Below are 26422 nucleotides of genomic sequence, written 5' to 3'. Positions count from 1 at the left end.
TGGACAGCGCGGTGTGTACATAGGGGACGTCCCCCAGATGGGGGGAGGGCAGGCTGGCACTTCGTCCCTCTGCCAGCCAGGGGACCAGGACACCCACTGCCCCCCCCCCCCCCCACCTCAGGTCCGGAATCCACCGTTGTGGCTGCGGAACCCGGTCAGTGGCCTCTCCCAGACAGCCAGCCATGGTGCCCCATGGTGGGGGAGGGAGGGGGCTGGAGGAGGATTTGGGAGCTGGTGAAGGGCACTGCTTTGTTGCTCTGTCTTCTTGCAGAAGCCAAAGCTGCAGGGAGAGGCCGCCTGCCTGGGCTCTGCTGGGGTGATTAGCGTCTGCGGGGGCTCCTGGCCTTACCTGGGGTCACCAGTGCTTTTCCGGCCACTGCCAGTCGTTCAGGGGGCTCCCTGGGAGCCTGGCAGACCTCAGTTCCCACCCTTGAAGTGGGCTCTGGTGGGGGGTGGGGAGCTCAGCGGTTCTGTGGAGCTGCCTGGTCCGGAGGGAAGGTCAACGGAGGCTGTGGGGCATGTCGGGGGGGTGGGGGGGGGGGCTAGTGGAGCGGGTGGGGCACAGAGGTGGCCTCAGACACGCAGCTCAGTGGCGCTTGTTAAAGCTCTGAAGACGGAGCAGTCTGGGTTTGAATCCACTTTTTGCTGGGAGACCCTGAGCAAGTGACTTTGCCTCTCGGGGCCTTGTTTCCTCCCGTTCCTTGTCACCTCCTCTGTTTTGGGTCAAGAACCGAGTCAATGAAACGGCTCGGAGCGAGGGCCCCTCCCGGCCAAGAGAAAAGGCTATCGACCAACAGATACGTGAAGATCGACGAGGGGGTGGCAGCAAGCTCCTACCCGTGGAGGTTTACCCGTGCCCATCCGGGTGGCCCACCTGGGACACATCTGGACCGTACCTGGAGCACATCTTCCAGGCTTCCAGCGACTGGTCCATCTTGGCCCGGCTCAACCAGCATCAGAGAGGCACTAAGTCCCTGGGTGAGGTCTCCTTTCCTGAGAAAACACAAAAACTGGAACACGTAAAGGGCGCTCAGCGAATGCCAGGCACTGTCCTGAGCACCTCACGTTCATGACGGCACTTAACTTTACGACAACCTGCGAGCTGGAGGCCATCAGTGGTGCTGGCCAAGAATTATGCTTCCTGCCCACCTGGGCGGGGGGAGGTGGGGGGGTGGGTCATGTAACTACTTCTAACCAATGAGTTGTGAGTGGAGCTGACACCTGGCATTCCCAACTAGAGCTTTTCATTGCCTGTGCACGACTTTCCAAGGCCCTTATTTCCCTCTGACATGACGGCAAGCAATGTTCCAGAATGTTCCAGAGTGTGACTGCTCCGGCAGTGACTCTGATAAGCAGACCCTCCCCGCAATGGCCCCAAATGGACATGAAGCATGAGTGAAAAATAAGCCTGTGATTTTCAGTCACTGAGATGCTGCATTTCTCTTTTTCTGCAGCCTAGCCTAACCATCAGAAATTACATCCCCCGCCCCCCCCCCCCCGCTTTATAGTTGAGGAAATTGAGACACAGACAAGGTTAAGTCACTTGCCTTAAGTCACCCAGCTAGTAAGTGACAGTCAGAGTTAGAAGCTGGGCAGTCCAGAGGTGTCTGGGTGGCTCAGTCAGTTGAGTGATCAACTTCAGCTCAGGTCATGATCTCACGGTCCGTGAGTTCGAGCCCTTCGTTGGGCTCTGGGCTGATGGCTCAGAGCCTGGAGCCTGCTTCCGATTCTGTGTCTCCCTCTCTCTCTGCCCCTCCCCACTCATGCTCTGTCTCTCTCTGTCTCAGAAATAAACATTAAAAATTTTTTTTCTTAAAATAAAAAAAAATGTTTATTTATTCATTTTGAGAGAGAACGACTTGGGGAGGGGCAGAGAGAGAGAGAGAGAGAGAGAGACGGAGAGAGAGAATCCCAAACAGGCTCCATGCCGCCAGCACAGAGCCCGACAAGGGCTTGATCCCATGAACCATGAGATCACGACCTGAGCTGAAATCAAGAGCCAGAGGCTTAACCGACTGAGCCGCCCAGGCGTCCCCAGAATCTGTGCGTTTTATTTCTAAACGGTCTTTCTGGATGGGACGCAGTCACCCTGGGGGGCCTGGAAAGTATGGAAAATTCATAAACTGTAGTGGATTCTGGGTGGGGTTGGCTTCTGTGGCCTCTGATTGGGGCTTTTTGTTCTTCCTCTCCCTTGAACACGGACTCTCCTAGAAGGTTCCCTCCTCAGCTCCCCTGCGCCATACCTGGGAGGCTGGGGGAGGCCGGGAGGGGGGCAGAGAGGGGGCTTTCTCCTCTCCCCCTCCTCACTTAGAAAGTCTATCTCTGCAGCTCCTCCTTGCCCCCCTCCGGGGACAAATTCCTCGAGTCCTAGCGGATCTGCACCCCATTCCCCAGCTCCTCCTACACCCTGTCCACGGGAGCCCCAGCGCGCCCTGCGAGGCCGCCTGGAATAGCTGGAGGTCAAACATTGCAAAGGAGAAAAGCCCTGAGGCCAGACTGCCGAGCCCCGAGCTGAGCTTTCAGAAATGTCTTCTCACCTCTTCACCCCACGCGGCTTCCTTTGCTCTCCCCGGGTCCCTGAGGTCCGGCTGCAGCCCCCAGAGAGCCAGCACTACAGCGTCCCCTGCCCTCGGAGGCTCCCCGGGAAAACGTGGCCAGGCGGGGCTCAGGACACCTTCACGCAAACCTCAGCTCGTCCTGCCCTGACCGGTTAACTCGACACTTACTCTACATTAAATACCAATTGGGCCAATTTTCTGCTGTAATTAAAACCTCTGCAGACGCATTCCCTGCTCATCAGTGATGAGTTTATTAACCTCCAGCTCTGAAGGAATGTGGGGCAGGGAGAAGGACGGAAAAGTGTTTGGCTCCGGGCAGGGGGCAGGGGGCAGGGGGCAGGCGGCCGGCAGCCGTGTTTGCAGAAGCGTCGGCATCTGTGTGGGGCCTGCCTCTGTGACGGGGACCCAGAAAGACCCACCCCTGCCGTGCTGGCCTTCTGCAGCCCTGGAATCATAACTGTCTTTTGAGAGTTCCACCTCCCAGACTGCTGACAAGTAGCTTGTCTGGAACCCGGAGACATGGCCTCTTCCAGCTCAGCAATCTGGGCTCGCTTGTCGTGCAGCATAACCGAGGCTGTGGTAACGATTACATATTATATCCCCACTTACAGAAGGTGAACCCGAGGCAGCCCGGTTTGCTTCCGAACCCAGGGGAGACCGAGATGGTTCTTGGCAAAGGGAGCCCCAGATCGTAGGGATAGACTCTCAAGGTTGACAGGGGGAGCAGGCCCGGCTGGTTCCCTCGTCTGCCGGAAGTGTGAGGTTCACGGCCGCCAGCCATAGGGGCTGGAAGCTCAATGCCTGGCACACCCGGGGCAGCTCAAGCAATCCATGGTCTGTTCGTCAGAGAAAACCTGTAGACTGGAGCATGACCCAGCCCCCAAAAGCAACTGTTTTGTTTTTTTAATCAATAGATTTTATTTCTTTTTTCTTTTTATTATTTTAAAAAATTTATTTATTTATTCTTGAGAGAGAGAGAGAGTGAGCAGGGGAGGAACAGGGTGGGGGGGGGGGGCGGTGGAGAGAGAGGATCCCAAGCAGCTCCGCACTGTCAGCACAGGGCCCAACTCGGGGCTTGATCCCATGAACCGTGAGATCATGACCTGAGCAGAAACCGAGAGTCAGACGCTTAACCGACCGAGCCACCCAGCCGCCCTTGCTGGACAATTACAATCGGACTCTGTGGGTGGGTGAAGGGGCTCCGAAAGAGGTACAGCCCCTCCAGGAGCCCCTGGCTGAGGTCTGGCATCCAGACCCCCTGGGGCCCCTCCAGCCTTTCTCGGCTGCCACCCCTCCTTTTTCATGTGACTCTTGTCCTTGCCTCCTGCTCACTCCCCCACCTGCTCCTTCCCTCTTCAGCCTCTGTCTTTCCTCTTGTTCTCTCTCCCAGGCTCCTCCATCCTGCTCCTCCCCAGCTCTCCGCCACTTTCTTGCCCCAGACTCGGGGATGTGAGAAAGTTCCGGCAGAAATTGCAATCTCCTCTCCTCTCATGTGGCTCCTAGATAAGACAGTAAAAATCCGATTTTCAGCAATTTGCTTCATTTGTGAGCTCTCCCTCGTCTCCCTTTCTCCCCCTGACACCAGCTTAGCAAAATTGCCTGGGCGGAGTGGATATTTTTAACCACTTAGTAGTCAGAGGAGGATCGTATAAAGTTTTGCAGGAAACCCGGCCCCGTGCAGCCAGCTGCTGGCTGTGTGCTTTGGGGGTTAGAGGACAAGCACTTAAGGAAGCCAGGTGGGCAGGCCGAAGGGAACTGAGTAGGCAGGAAGGGGCTTGGGGGGGGAGGGGGGAACGGAGTGACCGGGACCAGAGGGGGAACAACGTGTGGGAGAGGGTCTGCCAGACGGGAGCTGTGGTTGCTGGAGGAAACCAGTCTGGGACCCAGGCTTCTTGTCTGGCAACAAAGAGATACCAAGGGAGCTTCCCCGGCACTTTGGGAAGGGGCGTCTCCTTCCCCAAAGCAGAGGCGGCGGTGGTTGGGGACACAGTGAACGTTTATTGAGCACCTTGGCGGCTTGCTTTATGTGCGTTGAATCCCTGTCGCGGTTGCCGAAGGAAGCCTTCTTCTTCTGTGGGTATCAGTTAAGGCAAATGCGAGGCTGTGTCGCCACAAGGCCCCCAAATGCAGGTTCCCCGCCCCTGTCACTCTCCCAATGGTTGCTATTTGGAACGTGCGGTCTCCACCGCTACCCGAGTTTGACATCAGACCCTTGCCATCAAAGCCAGGAACTGAAAGGATGCAGATAGCAAGGGGAAATACCATGGCTTAAAGTACACGGGTCATTTTTTTTTTTTTTTTTTTTTAGTTTTTATTTTTAGAAGTTATTTTTTTAAGCTTATCTATTTGTTTTGAGAGAGACAGAGACGGCGCAAGTGGGGAGGGGCAGAGCGAGAGAGAGAGAGAGAGAGAGAGAGAGAGAGAATCCCAAGCAGGCTCCACACTCAGGGCCCAATGTGGGGCTGGAAGCCACAAAGCCACGAGATCATGACCTGAGCTGAAACTGAGAGTCGGACGCTTAACTGACTGAGCCCCCCAGGCGCCCCTGGAACACAGGTCACTTCTGACTCACGTGCCGGCCACAGCCGCATGCCCTGTGCTCTGCAAAGCCAACCACTCTCCCTGGAGTCACAGGCTGTCTTCAAGGATCTCACAGAGGCCAGGCGTCTCCGTCCATTGGGCCTGTTAGATTACAATAGACTGGGTGGCTTATAAACAAAAGACATGTATATCTAGGTTCTGGAATCCAGAAGTCCAAGGTCAAGGTGCTGGCAGATTTGGTATTTGGTGGGGACCTGCTTCCTGGCTCACGGATGGCTGTCTCCTCAGTGCGTCCTCATATGGTGGGTGGGGCAAGGGAGCTCTCTGGGGTCTCTTTTAGAAGGCCAGTGCTCCCATTCATGAGGACCCCATCCTCATAACTTAATCACCCCAAAGGCCCTGCCTCCAGTTGCCCCCATCCTGGGGATTCAGTTCCAACATCTGAATTTGGAGGAAGACACACATTCGGTTTATAGCAGCCGGCCACCTAGATGTTTTGTCCCTGTGTGACAAGGGCCGCCGGCTTCCCAGCCTGTCAGGTGGGAGTCCTTACCAGCTGCCCACCTGCTAAGATAATGCCAGGTATTTTGGATCCTATGACCGAATTGTTAGTTACAATAGCATCTGGGCTGCTGGAACAGAAATCCAGGATTGCAGCGGCTCAAACAAGAGGTAACTTTTTTAAAGTGCCTTTCTTTATTTAAGTCATCTCCACACCCACCGTGGGGCTTGAACTCACGACCACGAGATCAAGAGTTGCGTGCTCTTCCAACTGAGTGAGCCGGGTGTCCCCAGAGATAACTTCATTTACGACTTACTTGATAGTCTGGCTGTCGATGGTCCGGGGCTGGGGTGATTGGCTACATTGTAGTGAGGACGTGGGCTCTTTCTGGCTTCTGATCTGCCACCTCAAGGGGTGCCGAGATGACTCGCTAACATGTCCTCTTTCCAGCCAGTGGGAGGGACTCCACTCCTTCCCTTCAAGGGCAGAGCCCAGAAGGTGCACAGGTGGCTGCCGTTGGCCAGACAAAGTCACATGGTATAGCTTCAAGGAAGGCTGCCAAATGAAGTCGTTTTCCTGGGTGGCCATGTGCCCAGGTTAAAAATGGAGGTGCCCCCTGGGGGGCTCAGTCAGCTAAACATCTGACTCTCGATTTTGGCTCAGGTCATAATCTTGCGGTTCATGAGTTCAAGCCCCACATCGGGCTCTGTGCTGACAGTGCAGAGCCTGCTTGGGATTCTCTCTCTCCGCCCCTCCCCCGCTTGCACCCTCTCTCTCTAAATAAATAAACTTAAAATTTTTTTTTAAATAGGTTCTTTATTAATGCAAAAGACAAGGAGAATGGAGGGGAGAATGGGGAGTGAAGGTTACACTTTGAAAAGTAAGAGAGATGATTCATTTTCAGAAATACCAAATAAAAGCTGCACTGTCTCATTAACAATAGGTTTACAACCTACTGGAAATATGTACGAACCCCCCACTCCACCCCAACCCATGGAGTCTCAAATACTTAGACGCTTCACTTCCCGGTTCTTCTCCCCACCCCCACCCCCCCATCCCCCACCCCCGCCCCCCCCCTCCACCCCCCCACCCCCCACCCCACCCCCGCTCTGTTTCGTGGGCTTATTGTTGGGGGCTTATTTTCGTGGGCTTTGCAAGGAGCGTGCACCAAAGAGCAAAGGGAGGAGGGACCGAAAGTCTCTGCGTCACCTCAGGGGATGGACATTTGTTCCAATCAGACTACTTTTTGCCTGCCATGGGCATACTTGACGTCCGGGGAAGGCTGGAACCTCTCTAGTCCTCAGCCAGTGAGGAACCAGGGAGGGACCCACACGCCCGGGGATAAATTGTCTGCTGTGACTCCCCCGAGGGAGCCTGTCCACCAGACATCTGCGCTTGCAAGAACATTGATTAAAGCCTCATTTCACTGTGATTTGAGTCTTCACATCCTTCCTTTGATTGGGTTGATGGGCTTACTTCTAACATACACAACATGGTGAATATATTTAATGCCACTGAGTTGTATACTTTAAAGTGGTTATAATAGGGGCACCTGGGTCGCTCTGTCGGTTAAGCGTCTGACCTCAGCTCAGGTCATGATCTCGCGGTTTGCGGGTTCGAGCCCTGCAATGGGCTGTATGCTGACAGCTCGGAGCCTGGAGCCTGCTTCGGATGCTGTGTCTCCCTCTCTCTGTCTGCCCCTCCCTGACTCGCACTCTCTCTCTCTCTCTCTCTCAAAAATAAAAAAAAAAAAAACATTTAAAAAATCTAATAAATAAAATGATTACAATAGTAAACTTTAGGTGGTGTTGTGTTTTATCACAATAAAAAATAATTTACTTACCAAAAAAGACAAGAAAAGGGATATTGGGAGACAGAAGCAGGAATCCGAAGAAAGAGAGAGAGCAAGGCATGCATCTACCAGGGGCACAGATTTTTCCTGGAGGGAGGAAAGGCATATGCAAAGGCCCTGCGGCTGGGACTTGCTTGATGTGTTTGAGAAAATCGAGGAGGCTGGAGTGAAAGAGGGTGACAGTGGTAAGAGATGAGGGCAGGGAGGTGACAGGGGCTATAAACTGTGGGGAGGAGCCCAGATTTTTTTCCGAGTGATGAGAAGCTGATGGAGAATTCTGACCGTGAAAGTGACCAGGTCCAACTTAGGTTTTAAAGCAATCACTCAAGCCACTATACCTTCAGGTGTTCTCAGCACCCTAAGAAGGCTGAAATTCAGGTTTCCCCAAGCCCAGGCTTCCTGGGGATAACCCAGGCCTCCCAGGGCTCCCACCAGGCCTCCCTCATCCATTCTCCCTTCCCCTCCACAGGCTGTGCCCTTCCTGGCTGGCTGCAAGGAGCAGTGGGCAAAACCTTGGGTTGTGGAGTCAGTGTTGAAATCTCAGCTCCAGCACTGAATAGCTGTGAGCCTGTGCTGTGGACCAAATGTGTCCTCCCAGGTTCATATGTTGAAGCCACAATCCTCAGCGGGACTGTATTTGGAGATTGGGCCTTTACATGAGGTCATGGGGGGGACCATGACCCAGTAGGATTAGTGTCCTTAAAAAAAATTTTTTTTTACATTTATTCATTTTTGAGAGACAGAGAGAGCACAAGCTGGGGAGGGGCAGAGACAGAGAGGGAGACACAGAATCTGAAGCAGGCTCCAGGGTCAGCTATCAGCACAGAGCCCGACATGGGGCTTGAACTCACAAACCACGAGATCATGACCTGAGCCAAAGTTGGACGCTCAACCGACTGAGCCACCCAGGCGCCCTGGGTTAGTGTCCTTTAAAGAAGAGACCGGAGAGGGTATGCATTCTCTCTCTCTCTCTCTCTCTCTCTCTCTCTCTCTCTGTCTCTCTCTGTCTCTCTGTTCCTGCCACATGAGGTTCAGTGAGAAGGTAGCCATCTTCAAACCAGGAAGCTCATTGTCACCAGAACCCAGACCAGCTGACAACTTGATCTTGGACTTCCAGTCTCCAGAAACCGTGAGAAACAAATTTCTGTTGTTTAACAACGCCCGGCTCCCACCCAGTCTCTAGTGTTTTGTTATGGCAGCCCCAGCAGACCGATATGCCTTGTTTGAGTGACTTAACCTCTCCATGCCTCAGTTCCTTCATCACAAAGATGGGCTTATAAATACACCATAGAATACCTTGAGGCTCCGTAAGCAAAGAATGCATTTGAACAGTGCGTAGCGCCTCCAAAGCTCTCAGCAAATGTCAGAGTATCAGTCAGCACAGGCTTGATGAAGCCAACACGGTGGGTTGTCCCCATGACACTGGCCGTCCATTACTGCTGGCACCTGTGGCACTCAGGAGCAGCCTTGGCAAAGCAGAGATAGGGCTGGAGGATAAACACCCCAGATCCCTCACGCCTCTGGTGGAACAACGCTGAGGCGTGTTCTTGCAAAGTGTAAAAGTCCCCAAGACCACCCTCACATCTACACCAACAGCAAGTTTGGAGTCCCTAAGACTACCCCAGTTTCGATAATCCCCGAGGACTCACTGATAGCTCTCATACGCGACATGTTATGGTTTGTTACAGGGAAAGGGTACAGATTAACATCAACCAAGGGAAGGAGCGAGTGTGGGGCAGGACCCAGGAGACGCCAGGTGTGAACATCCAGTCGGCCCCTCCCAGTGGAGTTGTGCGAACAGCGCTAACTTCTCCCAGTGACCGCGCGTGACGACACTCACGGTGTACTGCCAACCTAGGATGCTCACCCAGCCTTGGTGTCCAGAGTCTTCGTTGAGTCTGTATCACATAGACATGGTTGACCCTCCGTGTGGCTGACCTCAGTCTCCAGCCCCTCCAGAGGTCGGGCTGACACTGGGTGACCCACGCCCCCCCCCCCCGCCCCAACCACCATAAATCACATTGTTACTACCTAGTGTGACCAAAGCTCCCCCGTATAAATCATATTGATCGAGTAGACTGTGTGGCCTAAGGTCCCAGGTAAACAAAGATACTCTAACCAAGCAAGACATTCTAGGGCTTCCAGGCCACCTCTCAGGAGCAAAGGACAAAGACTAGACCTCTCTTTGGGTGAGGTTAATCCTTTACGGCACCTTTCTACAGTGTCTCCCAGAATTCCCCTGTGGGATTGAGCCTCAGTTGCCCACAGTAGTAACCTCAACAGTGTGCTCGTTCTTGGCTCCGTCATTTCCCTCACTCTTCTTCCTAGGGTCACTTCCCAAATATATGATTTGCCCTTGCAACCTGGCTTCTAGGTGAACCCACTGTTGCAGGCTGAATAACGGCCCCCCCAGAGATATTAGTTCCCGGGCTCTGGAACCTGTGAATGCGACCTTCTGTGGCAAAAGAGATTTTACAGATGGGATTAAGTTAAGGCTCTTGAAATAGGAGATTATCCTGGATTATCTGGGAGGGCCCTAAATGCAATCATAAGTGTCCTTATAAGAGGGAAGGAGAGGGAGGAGGTCAGATGTTACACTGCTGGCTTTGAAGATGGAGGAAGGGGCCCTGAGCCGAGGGACACAGCACTGCAGCGCTGGCAGCTGGAAAAGTCAAGAAAACAGACTCTTCCCAAAGGGCTCCCAAAGGAGCAGGGTCCTGCTGACGCCTGTTTCAACCCACTGAAACTGACTTCAGGCTTCTGACCTCCAGAACTGTAAGGGAAGAAATGTTTGTTGTGTTAAGCCACCAAGTTTGTGGTGATTTGTCACAGCGGCCATAGACTATTGATAGACCAGCTGAGATGGGAGATCATGCTGTGGGAACCCCAACATCTCAGTGACTTCAAAGTTTATTTCTTGCTCATGTTACATGACCGTTGGGAACCACCTGGGGCCTCTGTTTGGGTCATCCTCATAGCAGGATCCAGGCTGATGAGGCAGCAGCTATCTAGAACGTTCTTAGTCACTGCAGCAGAGGAAAGAGAGCAGAGGGTCCTGCCTCAGCCATTAAATACGCCAACCTGGCAATGACGTCATCACGTCTGCTTGCAGCTGATTGGCCAGCACTCATCGCATGGCTCCAGCCAACCCCAGGGGAGCCCGGAAGTGCCTCCCATCAGGTGCCCAGAAGGTGGAGAGCAGGGAAACATCAGTAACCCCCGCGCCCCCCCCCCCCCCCGGAACTGGATATTACTTGAGTAACAGGATGCTACAATGGACTTTTTCATTCAGGCCCCAAATAAGTAAATATAGTGCCCAGTGAGAGGCACCAGACCACAGTGAACATTTCCAAAGTCGAAGGCTCCCGATGGGTTTCATGACTCAGCGTGAGCGGGGTCTGAAAGGCTTGGGGAAGAAGGCAGGTTTGGAGAGGGTTTTATGAGGATTTCTCCAGAGGAGGCTGTGCTGTGAGCTTCGTGCTCTCCCCATCAAGAGAAAAGGGTCAGAGCCGGGTGCCCCCTCACTTCAAGCCAGGGAAGGAAGAACATTGGCAGGATGTTCGGGAGAATCTGTTGTGGGTCCCCTGGACTTTTGTGACCCGTGGAAGGCAGAAGAAAGGGGCTGGTGACTGCTCTGGTAGATCAAAATACAGGGTGTTTCCAGGAGGGCTTCCTGGAGGAGGTGCTGGGACTCCGGCCGCAAGCATATGACTGGTTTCAGTGGGGAGAAAGGCTGAGCAGAGAGCAGGTCCTAAGGGAGAACCAGGGGCTGGGTGAGATGGCTCCTTCGACAGCAGAAACAGCTCCACCAGGACCCTCTGGCTCCTGGTGTCCTGGGACTGTCATAACAAAGGACCACAGACTTCAACTACAACAATAGGAATTTCTTCTCTGCCAGTTCTGGAGGCCAGAATGGGAAATCCTGGTGTGGGCCAGGCCAGCCGCCTCTGGGAGGTCCAGGGCAGAATCTTCCCTGGCTTCTTCCAGCTCCAGTGACCCCAGGCACTGCCCCCACGCCTGGGCTTGTGGTTGCTTTGCTCTAATCTCTGCCTGTTTGCAAAGTCTTCTCCCGGGGTGTCTCTGTTCTCATGTCTGTCCCTCACAGGGATACCTGTCCCTGGATTTAGGCTCACCCAGATGAGAATCTCATCCCAGGATTCGTAAATTAAAAAAAAAAAAAAAAGTTTATTGAAGTAATCTCTGCACCCAAAGTGGGGCTCGAACTCACAACCCCAAGATCAAGAGTCGCATGCTCCTTCGGCCCCCCAGGATTCATCACTTAATCCTATCTGCAAAGACTCTTTTTACCAAATAAGGTCACAATCAGAGGTTCCAGGGGTGAGAACGTGGCACATGTCCCTTGGGGGACCGCCACGTGACCCCCCCTACACTCCCCTTCCCTCCCTGAGCTCAGATCCTGAGCGTTGACCGGTCGTCAACCTTGGGCTTCTCTGTGTCCCTCCGTATAGAATCCAGTTTTAGCAAGAATCCAGTTAAGTCAGTGGAGCTGGAACCTCCCCTTACTCCTGATGTTTCCTCCTAGTAATTTTCCATCCACTGCCCCCCAGCCCGCTCCTTGGCTGTAAATCAGAACCGAGCCTGGTTCTACCCTGAGATATCATTTTCCCTATTGCAATAGTTTTTAAAAAAAACACAAAATTTATCTTTATCCCTTTAACAGTTGTCCAGCTCTGGTTTTCCTTAAGTGTGACAGGAAGGGCTAGGAAGGAAGGAGGGAGGGGCGGGCCCCCACACCACTCCGGGCCCCCAGAACAAGGAGGAGAATATTTAAGTCTAAAGCACCATCCGAGCTGGGATCTGGACATTCTCGTTCTGAATCGTGCCCAGCCTGCCTTCTGACCTCAGGTGACCATTAGAGCATCTGTGATCTGAGATGCGCAGAAAAGTCAGGAAGCTAAGAGTTTATGCAGTTAACACCCCTGCCACCACCCCACCGTAAAAGCACGTTATAGGAGCAGGAGGAACCACCCCGTGAGTTAAGGGTGGCTCCGTGCTGGTTCATTTTTGTTACAGTGTCTTGATTCCAAGGTTCCTCTAGAAGTCGTTTTGTCCCCCCCCCCTCCCCCGCACTGACCTCTCTCTACCTGCCCGTTCTGCCTTCCACTGGGCCCCCAGGTCCTCCTTCTCCCTGGGGCCCTGTCTGCCTGCCCTCCATCCATTTAACAAACGTATTGAGTCAGCAGGGAACAGCAGAAACAAGGAACCTCCCTGGTAGAGCTGACGTTTGGGTGGGGGAGCCAGCTAAGAGACAGCCGAACGAGTAAATATCCTTGGTACATCCCAGTGAGTGCAAGTAAATAAAGCAGTAATGTGGATTTGTGGTGGTGGTAAGGGGGTGGGGGTGGGGAGGGTATCAGAGAAGGGCTTCCTGGGGAAGGGAGACCTGGAGGAGGTGAGGGAGGAGGCTTGCAGATATCGGGGAGGAGACAATCCAGGCAGAGGAAACAGCCTATGCAAAGGCCCTGAGGCAGGAATGTGCCCAGGGAGTCTGCAGAATAGTGAGAAGTCCCAGGTAGCGGGAGGGGAAGAAAGTCAGAGACAAGGGCAGGGAGGTGATGGGGGTGTGCAGGGCCTTGTGGCCTCAGGGAGGACTTGGGTTTTGCTCTGAGTGAGGAAGCTGGCAGACACAACGGCCCCCCAAAGATGTCCACGTCCGAATCCCTGGAATTTGTGCACGGATTACCTCACATTGCAAAAGGGACTTTGCAGATGTGATTACATTAAGGCTCTTTGGGCAGGGAGATCATCCTGACTATGGGGTGGGCCCAATCTCGTAACACAAATCCTTAAACGCAGACGGGTGAGGCAGAAAGGGGGTCAGAGAACGGCCATGTCAGAAGGTCTCTCCTGGCCGGTTTTGAAGGTGGTGGGAGAGGCCACAAGCCAGGGACTGCAGGCCACCGCTTCAGGTGGCAGCCACTGGGGAAAGGGGGACCTCCCCCCTGCAACCGCAAGGAACTGAATTCTGCCGGCACCTGAAGGAGGTAAGGGCTCCTTCCCCCGAGCCTCGCAGTCAGCTGATATCTTACCCCAGGGCCCGCGATGATGCATACGCGTTGTTGAAGCAGCTAAGTCTGTGGGAACTCGCGACGGCAGCAACAGCAAAGCAAGCCAAGGTGGCCGTTAGTTCTGAGCGGAAGAGGAGCCCAAGCGGGCTCGGGTGCTCACCTGCGCCCCCTGGGGGCCGAGGGGGGAAGAGACCGCAAGGCGAGACCAGGAGCCTGGGACCAGGCCGGACGCGACAGCAGGTGCAGGAGGGCGACGCTGGGCTGGACCCGGCGGGGCCGCGGAGGTGGGCAGAAGTCCAAGGTTTGGATGTGAGTGGAGAGAGAGCGAGAAAGGGGTCAAGTCAAGGATGACACGAGGCTTCTGACCGCGGTACCTGGAGCCCCCAGCCCTCTCCAGCCCCCTGCTCCAGCAGCCCCCGCCTCGCTCCTGTGTCCCCCTCAGATGGTTCAGGTAGAGGCCACATGCTGCCCTCGCCTCTTAGGCCTTGGCTCTTCCCTGTGGCCTCTCACGCATGGCATTTGCCTTCTCCATTCTCAAGACAGGAAGTCAGATGAGGCTGGAGAGGGGCGGAGAGCTGTCAGGGCCCCCACCCCCAAAAGGACTGGGGATCTGCCTCCTCCCTCCCATCCGAGCCCAGACTAACCGGCTCCCATTTTGCCCCCCGGTCGGCGCATCGCTCTCTCTGTCTCCCTCTGGAATTTTCGTTCTCTTTACGGTAACCAAATTACCCCATCTCTGCTTCTCGCCAGGGACGGCCTGCTCAGCGCAGCGCAGCGTGGGCTAGAAGGGCCAGGGTCACAGGGCGAGCGATTAAACCATCAATCACCCGCCGATGCTGACAGCCACCCCTCACCTGGGACCCTCCGCCCCGTCTGCGAGCCCCGGGGCCAGCGGCAACTCAAAAACAGGCCTGGAGGCCTCCGAACCCTTCAAGGTGCGGCCTCGAGAGGAACTCCCAGATCCTTGTTCGTCTGGATCCGCAGAAAGCCATCCTGGTTCAAACTCACAGCTGCCTCTTGCTCACTTGGCCGGGCCACTTCATCGGTCCGTGCCTCAGTTTCCCCACCCGGAAAGTAGAGATAATACATACCATTTTCGATGCCGCTGGGGATTACATCAGTGAATGTGATAGCGTGGAGCACGTAATAAGTAGTTTCTAGGATGTACTACTGTGACCCTTGCCTTGCCTCTGGTAAACACCGGAGATCATCAACTCTTGATAGAAATCCAAGACTTCTGACTTGGGGGGTTGGTTTTGGGGATCATGCCTATGCCTTCGTCCAGCTGGTGCCTCATCCAAGTCAGAACTGGGGGGGGGGGGGAGGCTCTAGCAGAACCTTAACTCCTGCGCAACAACTCACATTTAGCGTCACTCGTTGTAGGTAACAAGCCTCCGTGCTTTGCACTGGCTGTTCCCTCTGCCTGGAATGCTCTTCCTCCACATACCACGTGACTCCTCTTTGCCTGCTTCGGAGCTTCGTTCAGATGTCACCTCCTCAGTGAGGACACCCAGTTAAAAGCGCCTGCCCCACCCACGCGGTTTTGTTGTTTCTCGAGCGGGCAAGCACCCCCACCTAATGTACCGGAGGCTGTGTTTGCTGGGTCGGTCTGACCACCTCACTGGAGTGTCAGCCCTAGGGCAGGGGTGTACCCCCTTCATCGCCCGGCACAGCACCTGGCATGAAGTAAACACTCGGTGAATTCTTGTTGAACGAACGAACGAATGAATGCATTCCAAAGCTGCTCTGGAATTGGACTGCTGTGGGCAATCCCGGGCTTTGTGGGGGTAGACGGGGTGTGATAAGTCTTGTGCAGGGACCCTGCTATCGTCTTTATGTGGATCTTCCCCTTCCTTCCATCCTTCCTTCCTTCCTTCCTTCCTTCCTTCCTTCCTTTCTTCTTCCTTCCTTCCTTCCTTCCTTCCTTCCTTCCTTCCTTCCTTCCCTCCCTCCCTCCTTCCTTCCTTCCTTCCTTCCTTCCTTCCTTCCTTCCTTCCATCCTTCCTTCCATCCTTCCATCCTTCCTTCCTTCCATCCTTCCTTCCTTCCTTCCTTCCTTCCATCCCTCCTTCCATCCTTTCATCCTTCCTTCCTTCCATCCTTCCTTCCATCCTTCCTTCCATCCTTCCATCCTTCCTTCCATCCTTCCTTCCTTCCTTCCATCCTTCCTTCCTTCCTTCCATCCTTCTTTCCTTCCTTCCATCCTTCCTTCCTTCCATCCTTCCTTCCCTCCTTCCTTCCTTCCTTCCTTCCTTCCTTCCTTCCTTCCTTCCTTCCTTCTTTCCATCCTTCCTTCCCCCCTTCCATCCTTCCTTCCTTCCTTCCATCCTTCCTTCCTTCCTTCCATCCTTCTTTCCTTCCTTCCATCCTTCCTTCCTTCCTTCCTTCCTTCCTTCCTTCCATCCTTCCTTCCCTCCTTCCATCCTTCCTTCCTTCCTTCCATCCTTCCTTCCCTCCTTCCATCCTTCCTTCCTTCCTTCCATCCTTCCATCCTTCCTTCCTTCCATCCTTCCTTCCATCCTTCCTTCCTTCCATCCTTCCTTCCTTCCTTCCTTCCTTCCTTCCATCCCTCCTTCCATCCTTTCATCCTTCCTTCCTTCCTTCCATCCTTCCTTCCATCCTTCCTTCCATCCTTCCTTCCTTCCTTCCATCCCTCCTTCCATCCTTTCATCCTTCCTTCCTTCCTTCCAGCCTTCCTTCCATCCTTCCTTCCATCCTTCCTTCCTTCCTTCCTTCCATCCCTCCTTCCATCCTTTCATCCTTCCTTCCTTTCATCCTTCCTTCCATCCTTCCTTCCTTCCTTCCTTCCTTCCTTCCTTCCATCCTTCCTTCCAGCCTTCCTTCCTTCCTTCCTTCCTTCCTTCCATCCTTCCTTCCTTCCTTCCCTCCTTCCTTCCTTCCATCCTTCCTTCCTTCCTTCCAGCCTTCCTTCCTTCCTTCCTTCCTTCCTTCCATCCTTCCTTCCAGCCTGCCTTCCTTCCTTCCTTCCTTCCATCCTTCCTTCCTTCCTTCCTTCCTTCCTTCCTTCCATCCATCCTTCCTTCCTTCCTTCCCTCCTTCCTTCCGTCCTTCCTTCCTTCCTTCCTTCCATCCCTCCTTCCATCCTTTCATTCTTCCTTCCTTCCTTCCTTCCTTCCTTCCTTCCTTCCTTCTTCCTTCCTTCCTTCCTTCTTCCTTCCTTCCTTCCTTCCTTCCATCCTTCCATCCTTCCTTCCTTCCATCCTTCCTTCCATCCTTCCTTCCTTCCATCCTTCCTTCCTTCCTTCCATCCCTCCTTCCATCCTTTCATCCTTCCTTCCTTCCTTCCAGCCTTCCTTCCTTCCTTCCTTCCTTCCTTCCTTCCTTCCTTCCATCCTTCCTTCCTTCCTTCCAGCCTTCCTTCCTTCCTTCCCTCCTTCCTTCCTTCCAGCCTTCCTTCCTTCCTTCCTTCCTTCCATCCTTCCTTCCTTCCTTCCAGCCTTCCTTCCTTCCTTCCTTCCCTCCTTCCTTCCTTCCATCCTTCCTTCCCTCCTTCCATCCTTCCTTCCTTCCTTCCTTCCTTCCTTCCATCCCTCCTTCCATCCTTTCATCCTTCCTTCCTTCCATCCTTCCATCCTTCCTTCCTTCCATCCTTCCTTCCATCCTTCCTTCCTTCCTTCCAGCCTTCCTTCCTTCCTTCCTTCCTTCCTTCCTTCCTTCCTTCCCTCCTTCCTTCCTTCCATCCTTCCTTCCTTCCTTCCAGCCTGCCTTCCTTCCTTCCTTCCTTCCTTCCTTCCTTCCTTCCTTCCCTCCTTCCTTCCTTCCCTCCTTCCTTCCTTCCTTCCTTCCTCCTTCCCCCTCCCTGCCCCTCCTTCATTCTTTCTTTCTTTCCTGAGGTGAAATTCACCTAACACAAAATCAACCATAGCGCCTTCACCACGTTGTGCGGCCACCACTTCTACCTGGTTCCAGAACATCCCCGTCACCCCAAAAGGAAACCGGCACCCATTAAGTCGCTCCCCAACTTCCCCTTTCCTCCCAGCCCCTGGCCACCAACCGTCTGCTTTCTGTCTCTGTGGATTTACTTATTCTGGACATTTCACGTAAATGGAATCGGGTCATGTGTGCTCTGTTGTGTCTGGCTCCTTTCACTGGGTTTAACGTTTTCAAGTTTCCTCTACATTGTAGCGTGTGTCAAGATCGGTCCTCCTTTTTACGGCTGAATCATACTCCAATGTATGGATGGACCACATTTGTTCATCCACTCCTCTGGTGATGGACATTTAGGGTGTTTGCACCTTTATTGTGGATCCTTAAAAGGCACCCTTTCTTCGGGGCGGATGAAGAGCGCGGTGGGGGGAAGAGATGATATCAGCCCTTGCTCTGGCTTCTTTCTAGCATTCTTGTGCAGTGAGCCACCTGCACAGCTGTTCATGGCAGCCCTAACAGTGTGATGCGTATCCTGACCAGCTCAAAGACCAAGGAACCAGGAGCTGCCCCTCCTCGCCTAGGCTTTCAGACTGCCAATCCCTAACCTCTCTGGCCCGCTCACCCCTGCGGAAAACCTGCCAGGGAATCGGGCTGTTTTGGCGGGTACTCCAAGTCCCCTCCTTCCTGTTGCCCCTAGCTGTGCCCCCACTTGTTTCTCCAGACTCTGGGACCCTCTGGCTGTCTCTTCTTCATGCTTTCCACCCAGCCTGGAGTCCCACACCCACCTACGTCTCCCAACCCTCTCTCTGTGTCTCCGGCACAGTGGCTATTTTTATTTTCCCTTCTTATTAAATTTCCAACTTCTGCAAACACCATGGCCCCTGCCTCGCTGCACCGCACCCCCCCCCCCCACCCTTTCCCTTCGAGCGGATTTGATTCACTTGCGGTTTTATTAACAGATTAAAAAAAAAAATGCAGCTGCCACCACACCGTGCCTTCTCTGCTTTCTTGGAGGTTTAGAGAAGCTGGAGGGAGGAAAACTGGGCTGCAGGTTCCCTCGGGGGGGGGGGTGTTAAATCCAATCTACCCTCCTCCCCACAGCCCGGGATATGTAGACCTTTCCGTGTGTAGCCAAGGAGGAGGGGGGAGGGGCTGGGCAGTGAGGCCGGGCCCTTTCCTGAGTTTGAGGAAGGATTTGAGGGGTGTCAGGCCTGTGCACTGCTCCAGATAGTGCCTTGTCCTGAGGTGGAATTGGAAATTAAAAAAAAAAAAAAATCCACATGGAGGTCCTGCCTCTGTGGACACCGGGAGCTCACAGCTGCCCAGTTGGGCCCCGGAAGGGGGGCCTGGGATTTGGAAGCACCCACACCAGAGCTGGGGGGGGGGTGCCTCCACCCACTCTTCTTTTGGATCACTGGCAGAAGTGGGGGGGGGCATGGAAGGTTCCAGGCTCCCCGACACCACCTACCCTGGGAGGCCTCTCTTAACTTTTTCTCCCCAGGAGATTCCGATCCCCATCCCCGTGTCCTCCCTCCACCCCCTGCCTCCCAGAGCTGAGAGCAAATTGCTTCTTCATGCCCCCGGGGTGTTTTTCCCCCCAAATTCTTTGTGTGGCAGTCACTATGGCAACCAAGAACCCAGCTGCACTTTATTTCCTGGGGATACAGGAAGGGGTGGGGAGTATATTCAACTGGGACCTTTCTACCCTCTTCCTTTCCCTTCTTCTGATCCTCCTCCCCCACAGGGCCTGATCCAGCCTTGGTCCACTAGAAGAGTAGGCTGCCTGTCTGGGTGCCCATCCTGGCTTGCTGGGCTGGCTCCCCATTGGGTCCCTCATCCATTTGAGGAAGGTTCTTCCTTTGGCCAGAGTGCTAAGGCTAAATGGTGCCCTGGATCCCAGTGGAATCCCTTTCCCCTTCTTTCTCTCTTCCCTCTTCCTCTCCACTCCCATAATCAGGCCAGGCTGGTATGGTTGGGCAGGTTGGACACTGCACAAGGGGGCACAGAGTGTGCTCGTCATGCTGTGAGTGCCCCTTTCTCCTTTGCTCAGGGGCTCCCTACGGACAAACCTCTGACCCGCTGTGGCTGACACCAACTCACAGTTCACTATTAAGAGAGTCAGTTATTTCAATAATGAATTTCAGCTCCAGTCATGCCCCAAAGCAGAGGAGGAAAGCGAGCCTCGCCAGAAATTTGAGGTTGTGAACAACACAGGCTACAGCTCCTTTGGGACCTTAAGAGAACAAACTTGGGCGGGAAGAATTCTAGAGGGGCTGGACCTGGAGTCAGAGACCGTAGGATGTCTTGGGAGAGCCAGAGAGGGACAGGGGGTGATAATCAAAAGTCCCAAAGAGGTAATGCAGCTGGTGTAGATTGACTGCCAGATGGACCCAGGTCGATGCCCTCACCACCTGCCCTGCCTCTGTCACCTGACTGGAGCCCGGGCCAGCCGGCCGAGGCATATCGAGGCGAGCCCTGTCGTCCCAGCCGAGGCCATCCTAGACCAACCTACGGCCAGCTGAACCCCAAACACGTGACAGGGCCCAACCTGGGTGAATAAAGAGTGTCCTCCGGACCCCCAGCTGACCAAAGACTCCTGAATGCGCCCAGCCAGAAGGAATGTCCGGTTGATGTGTAGACTGTGAGCCATAATTAAGGCCGATTGTCTAAGCCACTGGACTGGGGGGTTGTCTGTCACACAGCACAATGGCCTACAGGTAACTGACACAAGGCCTGACTAGCCTTGCCCCTCCTCACGGAAGAGTTGGGCCCGGATTCGGTTACCATCTCCTTCCCTTTCTTACAAATTCTTCCCTGTTCCTTCCGTTCTTGATCTCTAGCCACATCCCCCTCACTCCCCCCCCCCCCCACTTCCATTCAGCTACATCAGATTCTCCCACTCTCCAAGCCTGCACCCACCTCCGGGCCTTTGCACCTGCTGCTTCCCTGCCTGGAAGCACCCTCTTTCCCCAGGGTGGGTCCCTCCCTCGCCTCATGATGTCCCTGCTCACGCGTCCCGCCCCTCATCAGCTGCTTCCTCTAATTTTTATGGTTGTTACTCACGGCACTTACCACTACCCGAAATTGCCTTCTTCCCTTCCTTGTCTCACTTCCCCTTGTCCCTCCTGGTGCTTCCTGGGGCCATTTGCTCTCAGGGGCTGCCTCTGGAGCCAGTCCAACCTAAGACAGCCAAAGAAGACTCCGGATCTGGGGCAAGGACACTCAGCGGTGCCAGCTAATTCTGCTGCTCCCCGCGGGAGCCGCCTCCTGTCCAGCTGCGCCACACTTAGGGATGCTAAGGTCGACTCAGGGCTTCAGATGGGGGCAAAAGAACCTTCCACAAATTTACTCCTCATCCGCCTTTTCCCTCGTGATCTCCCCATCCATGGATGAGCGCGTCCCAGATCCACGAAAAGAGTCCCCAGGCACGGCCCGACCCTCTGCCGCCCCCCCCCCCCCATCCCCGCCATCATCCCAGGGGTTCGAGAATCACCGGGGGCTTCGTGGAAAAGAAAGATCATCCGTCTATAGGCATCAACATCGCTTTCCTTTAAAAAAAATTTTTTTTTTTAATTTTAAACCTTCCCACAATTCAAATGTTTCTCTTATTATCTTCTGCCGAGGGAAAAAATTAATAACACGGCGCAATATAAAACACTAAATTAAAGGCATTTTGGAACCAGCAATTATTTCATAAGCTTCTCTTTTATTGCCGCGCTAATGTGCCTAATTGCTGTCTTAATGAGGACATTAATTTCTAGCTAATGTGATGTTATTAGAGAAATTGCAGTCAATCTCTTAAAAAGGGGAAAGTGCTAGAAAGCTGTCCCACGAGGCAGGGGTTCTGGTCACCCTGGGGCTGAGGGGCAAAGGAGAGGGGAGGAGATGACGCTGGGACCCAGGCTGGGACAGGAGCAGCCAGGAGCCAGGGAAGGGGAGAGGTGGGAGCGTCCCGCAGGTTGTGGGCAGCCTGGGGAGGCCCCGATCAGGGAACTAGCTGTCGCCTGGCCCGGGGCCCCAGGAGACGAGCTCCAATAGGGGAAAGTGTTGGCACAGTAGTAAAACCTAACATGGGTGGCAGGTGCTGTTGAAACATCTTATATCTATTTTTTTTTTTTAATTTTTTAATGTTTATTTTTGGGAGAGACAGGGCACGAGTGGGGGAGGGGCAGAGAGAGAGAGGGAGACACAGAATCCGAAGCAGGCTCCAGGCTCCGAGCTGTCAGCACAGACTCGCAAACCACGAGATCATGACCAGAGTCGAAGTCGGACGCTCAAACGACTGAGCCTCGAATATTTGTTTACTGTTCTTTTTTGAATGTTTATTTATTTTTGAGAGGGGGGAGGGGCAGAGAGAGCGGGAGCTAGAGAATCCCAAGCTGGTTCCTCTTTGTCAGCGCAGAGCCGGATGTGGGGTTCAAACTCACGAGCCATGAGATCATCACCAGAGCCAAAATCAGATGCTTCTGCACTGAGCCACACCCAGGTGCCCTTAGGTCTAGAATATTTAGACCCACACCCGACAGAAGCAAGTCAGGATGATGAGGAGAGGGTGTGAGGGCAAAGCAGCCCAGGTTGTCACCCCACTGTCCCTTGAAGCTCAGTCACTCGCCTCTGCCTTTTGCAAACCACCTTGCCAAGCACGCAGCCCGATAGTCTGACCCAGTAAAAACACAACAAACCACTTTTAAATTCTGACAGCTACTTACGTGAAGCAGAAGAAGAAGTCCCCTGAGGCCTGTATCCCACACTCCAAAAAAAAAAAAAAAAAAAAAAGACAACCGCAAAACGGAAGAGATGTGATTCGCTGCGGTTCAAGCCTTTGCCAGTGTGGCCGTGGGGATACACACAGGGTTGCCAGGCACCATGGCAGAGGTGCTCCCCTTCACGCTTTTTTACTTTATTTACAAAACCGACTTTACTTTGTTTCAAACTTAAACCAAGTCGCTCACGAAGGTAACTTCTCATATGTCTACGGAGCGAGAGAGACTTATTTTAGGAAATTGGCTTTTGCAGTTGTGGAGGCTGGCACGCCCGAAATCTGCAGAATAGGCCAGAAGGCAGGAGACCCAGGGAAGTGCTGCAGTTTGAGTCCAAAGGCGGTCTGCTGGCAGAACTCCTTGCTCAGGGAACATCAGTCTTTGTTCTCTTAAGGCCTTCCGCTGATTGGATGAGGCCCACCGACAAAATGGAGGGTAATCTGCTTTCCTCAAAGCCCGTTGATTTAAATGTTAATCTCACCCAAAGAGAGGGCTTTCTCAGAAACTTTCCAAATAATATTTGACCAAATATCTGGGCACCGTGGCCCAGCCAAGTTGACATAAAATCCAACCATCCACTCCAAACTCTTGCTTTCTATTACAGTAAAGCAAGTGTGGTTGGTGCTATTTTTACATCCCCTTGGCCCAGACATCCCTGCGTCTCTCTGCCCGAGGCTTTTATACAAGTAAGCAGGGGGGCGGGGGGGGGGGGGGGGGGGGAGGCTGCAGGCCCGAAGTGCTGGGAGGGGACACTCCCAGAAGTGACTGTCATCAACAAGAGACAGAATTTTGGAGGATAAATACCCCAGCTCCCTCCTCCTCTGCAGATAGGACTCTGAAGTGTGTGCTCTCTGCTGCCCCTGGAGGTCCCCAGCAGAACTGCACCCTACTTATCACATTGGGAACCTACTCAATGACACCCCCTATACTGGCTGCCTTCATTGTCCTGCCTCACCCCCCCGTCCCCCCTCAACCTGTGTTTCTTGGAATCACTTTGGAGATTAAACTTCCTGCACCTAAATCCCCCAGTCCAGGGACGGCTTTAGGGGAAACCCAGTCCTCTTTACCTTCTTTCCCATCCCTACAGCAACAAAATGTGAGTGAGTGGGAGAATGAGTGGAATTTCTTTTCTCATAAAGGCAATACGCACTCCTGATTAAATGAAAAGAATGCAGGGCCTGTCAAAGGGAGAGCGTGCTGAGTTGAGTCTCTCTCTGTGCTGATCCTCCCTTGGCCTCAATATAGCCCGGCTAAGACCTGCCCCGTGCATCCACTCTGGTGTTTTGTATTCGCACTCCAGCATCTGCACGGATATCCTCTTTGCCTTTCACAAATGGGGGATCGTTGCAGACGCACTGTTCCACCCTTGCTTTTTCTCCAGTTAATGATATAGCTTGGACACCCGCCCCAAATGGGCGCATCTAGGCCCGCCTCATTCTGCTTAATGACTGCAGAGTATTGGAAGATGTGCTTTCAGAGAAAGAAAGGATTTATCTGGAAGGCTCCGCCTGGGAGTCCCAGACCTGAGCTAATGCGATGGAGGACCACACTCCAATTCCTCTCCCATCTTTTCCAGCTCCTCTGTGCCCTGGGGATCCACCTGGACACAGTGTCTGGCGAGCCACCCCTGAGCGGGACTCGGCCACACCTGAGCCTGTGCCTGGGTCAGGGTGAGAGTTTGAGACTCCTGCTCCGGCCATCAACCATCCAGGCAGGGAAAATAAAAAAGCCAAACAAACCCCAGAGCCAAGTGCCTGCTCTGTGGGCCTCCACGCCGTGGCCCCTTGACGTCTTCTCGTGGCCTTGAACGCGCCTGACCCTCAACGATCTAGGAAGAGGCAGCGGCCAATCCATTTCCAGGCTGAGTGGGCAGGTGCTTCAGAAGGTGGGCTCTGATTGGTCCAAATCCACCGGGCGTTCCCTTCCCTTCACTGACGATTGGCTGGGGCATGGCCTCTGAAGCTGTGGGCATCGTGCCGGCTCCGCTCAGGACTGGCTGTTCCAGCCCATGGGTGGACGAAGTTAGGGCTTGAGGCCGGTCTTTGCAAATAAAGTTTATTGGCCCACAACCACGCTCGTTTGTTTCCGTATCTTCTCGGGCTGCTTTTTCGCGCTCAAAGGGCAGAGTAGACTAACTGCAAAAGAGACTGCAATCTGAAAAGCTAAAAATACTTCTATCTGGACCTTTACAGAGTTTGCCGACCCCTGGGCACGTGTGTGTAGCTCTCTATCTGGGGGTTTTCTCCTGATCCACACGTGGGACAGGTCGGAAGTGACCCTGGGAGCAGCCCTCAATCTATGATGGATGGGATCTGGAGCATGCATTCGCAGGGCCCTCTCCACTTGGGTGAGACGTCTCAGAAATACGCGTCCGCACAACGTAGCCCAGCGGAATTGAACCCCGGATGCCCTTGGCAGGGACTGCTTATTTACCCCTTACTTTGGCTGCCCTCCTTTTCCTATGTCATTTCTGATCTCCCCGCCAGTGTTTCCTGGATTTACTTCCCAGATAAACTGCTTGCACTCAAACTGGGTCCTCTGGAGGACCCCAAACCGAGACACCACATGACAAATTTCGGGTTAGGGAGAACCAGGAGAAGGGTTCCTTCCTCTTGAAAAGAGATGCGATTAAGAGATGGGCTCTTCTGCTGCTGGAACCTGTCATTTCTGCACATGACGCCCGGAGTTCTGGAAGCTGACTTCAGACCATGAAGAGAGCCAGCCTTAGGACAAAGCTAAGATGCAGGGAGGGCAGCAAAGGCCCTGAATCGATGACATCATCGGGCCACTGAATTAATCAACCCAGGAGCTGCCCTGACTCTGAACTTACTGTTCTACAAGATGGTGATTATTATTATTATTATTATTATTATTATTATTATTACTATTACTTAAGTTGGCTTGAGTGGGGCTTTTCTTCTTCCTTTCTGATAGATGGAAAGACCTAGAGTGGGAGGGAGATGATCAGCCTAATGGAGTAAACACTGGACTATCACCCTTGGGTGAGGTCAGAGGTGAAATCTTTGCAGCAGCCAGAACGTTTTTTGTTTGCACATAAGGAAACCCTTAATTGCCATCACTTATTCAAAAAGAGAAGGCATTGGCTCATACAAGGGAAAAGTACAACAGCAGTATAACTTCAGTCATGGCTGGATCCAGGCGCTCGATGATATCACCAGGAGTCTGGGTCTGCCCATCTCCTAATTCAGATTTCTTTTGTGTTAGCCTCTGTCTCAGGCCGGCTCTCAATAAATGGTGGTGAGACGGTTCCATGCATTCCTGACTTATATCCCCAAAACTTAGCAACCTTGGCAGGCAGAAAATACCTCTTTTCCAACAATTGCTGCAAAAGTCTAAGGACTGTCTCTCATCCACTCATCTTGGGTTACAGGTCCATCCCTGGACCAACCAGGAAGGGGGAAATGTTCTGATAGGCCTATCTTGGGCCACATGCTCATCCCTGGAGGTAAGGGGGGGGAAGAGGGCTTCAATCCTGCCATGCTGTTCCATGTTGACCAAAAGGGGGTTAAGACGTGGTTCCTCCAAGCGAAACTGTAGAAAAGGAAAGGGATGCCAGGAAAACAAAAATATCAGACTTCTATGAGTCTAGACTCTGTAGGCTGGTGATTGAAATAGTGTGGTAAGCCCAGAGCATTAAGATCTTGAACAAATGAAGTCTCGACATAACCTGTCTATCTGACTCCCGTCTCTCACATGCTGCTGTTTACTCGGGACACAATCTAGGAAGGTTTGTGCATTCTTGTGTGGGACGTCAGAGTCACAAGAGGGAGGGAGGGAGTGTGGTGACAGGAATGGAGGAGCTAGGTCAGCACCTAAGGGGTTAGCCTGCAGGAGAGGGCTGATGCTGCATTAGTCCTGCACAAGCCACGATGCTATGACAAAGAGGCCCAAAATTTCAGTGGCTCTAAGATGAGGGTCTATTTTTTGCTCATGTGAGCATCCAGAGGTTAGCCTAGGTCCAGGGCTAGGGGTACAGTGTTGCCATGCACATCACTGGTGAATTCCTCCTGGAGTTTCGAGGAGAATCAGGGAAAAGGAGGTGGAGGGCAAAAGCTTTCCTTGAAGGACACACCGGAAGCGGCACACGGCACGAATGCTCACATCCCATTGGCCAGAACTTAGTCATATGGCCACACTTAGCTGCAAGGGAGACTGGGAGTTGTAGTCTCTAACAGGGAAGCCATGTACCCAGCTAAAACTGAAAAGACTGATACTCAAAAGAAAGAGGAGAATGGCTGCCGGGGAGCGGGTTGGCAGGACCTGCTTCATCT

At 53.4% G+C, this 26422-nt stretch overlaps 2 long non-coding RNA genes across 2 annotated transcripts in view; one reads left to right on the top strand and one right to left on the bottom strand.

The window, feature by feature from the left end:
• Positions 1-530: 530 nt before the first annotated feature.
• LOC131510525 (uncharacterized) overlaps positions 531-26422 on the bottom strand; it is a 70667-nt gene continuing 44775 nt past the window's right edge. Inside the window, exon 4 of the long non-coding RNA XR_009261080.1 lies at positions 531-993. This is a non-coding gene — a long non-coding RNA (uncharacterized LOC131510525). The remainder of the gene's footprint in view (positions 994-26422) is intronic.
• Positions 13603-15226, top strand: LOC131510529 (uncharacterized). The gene is made up of 2 exons (XR_009261084.1): positions 13603-14417; positions 14866-15226. It is a non-coding gene; the product is annotated as an uncharacterized LOC131510529 (long non-coding RNA).

Source organism: Neofelis nebulosa, chromosome 4 (assembly GCF_028018385.1).
Source record: "Neofelis nebulosa isolate mNeoNeb1 chromosome 4, mNeoNeb1.pri, whole genome shotgun sequence".
Classification (NCBI taxonomy): domain Eukaryota; kingdom Metazoa; phylum Chordata; class Mammalia; order Carnivora; family Felidae; genus Neofelis; species Neofelis nebulosa.
This window is presented reverse-complemented; position numbering and strand designations above follow the sequence as displayed.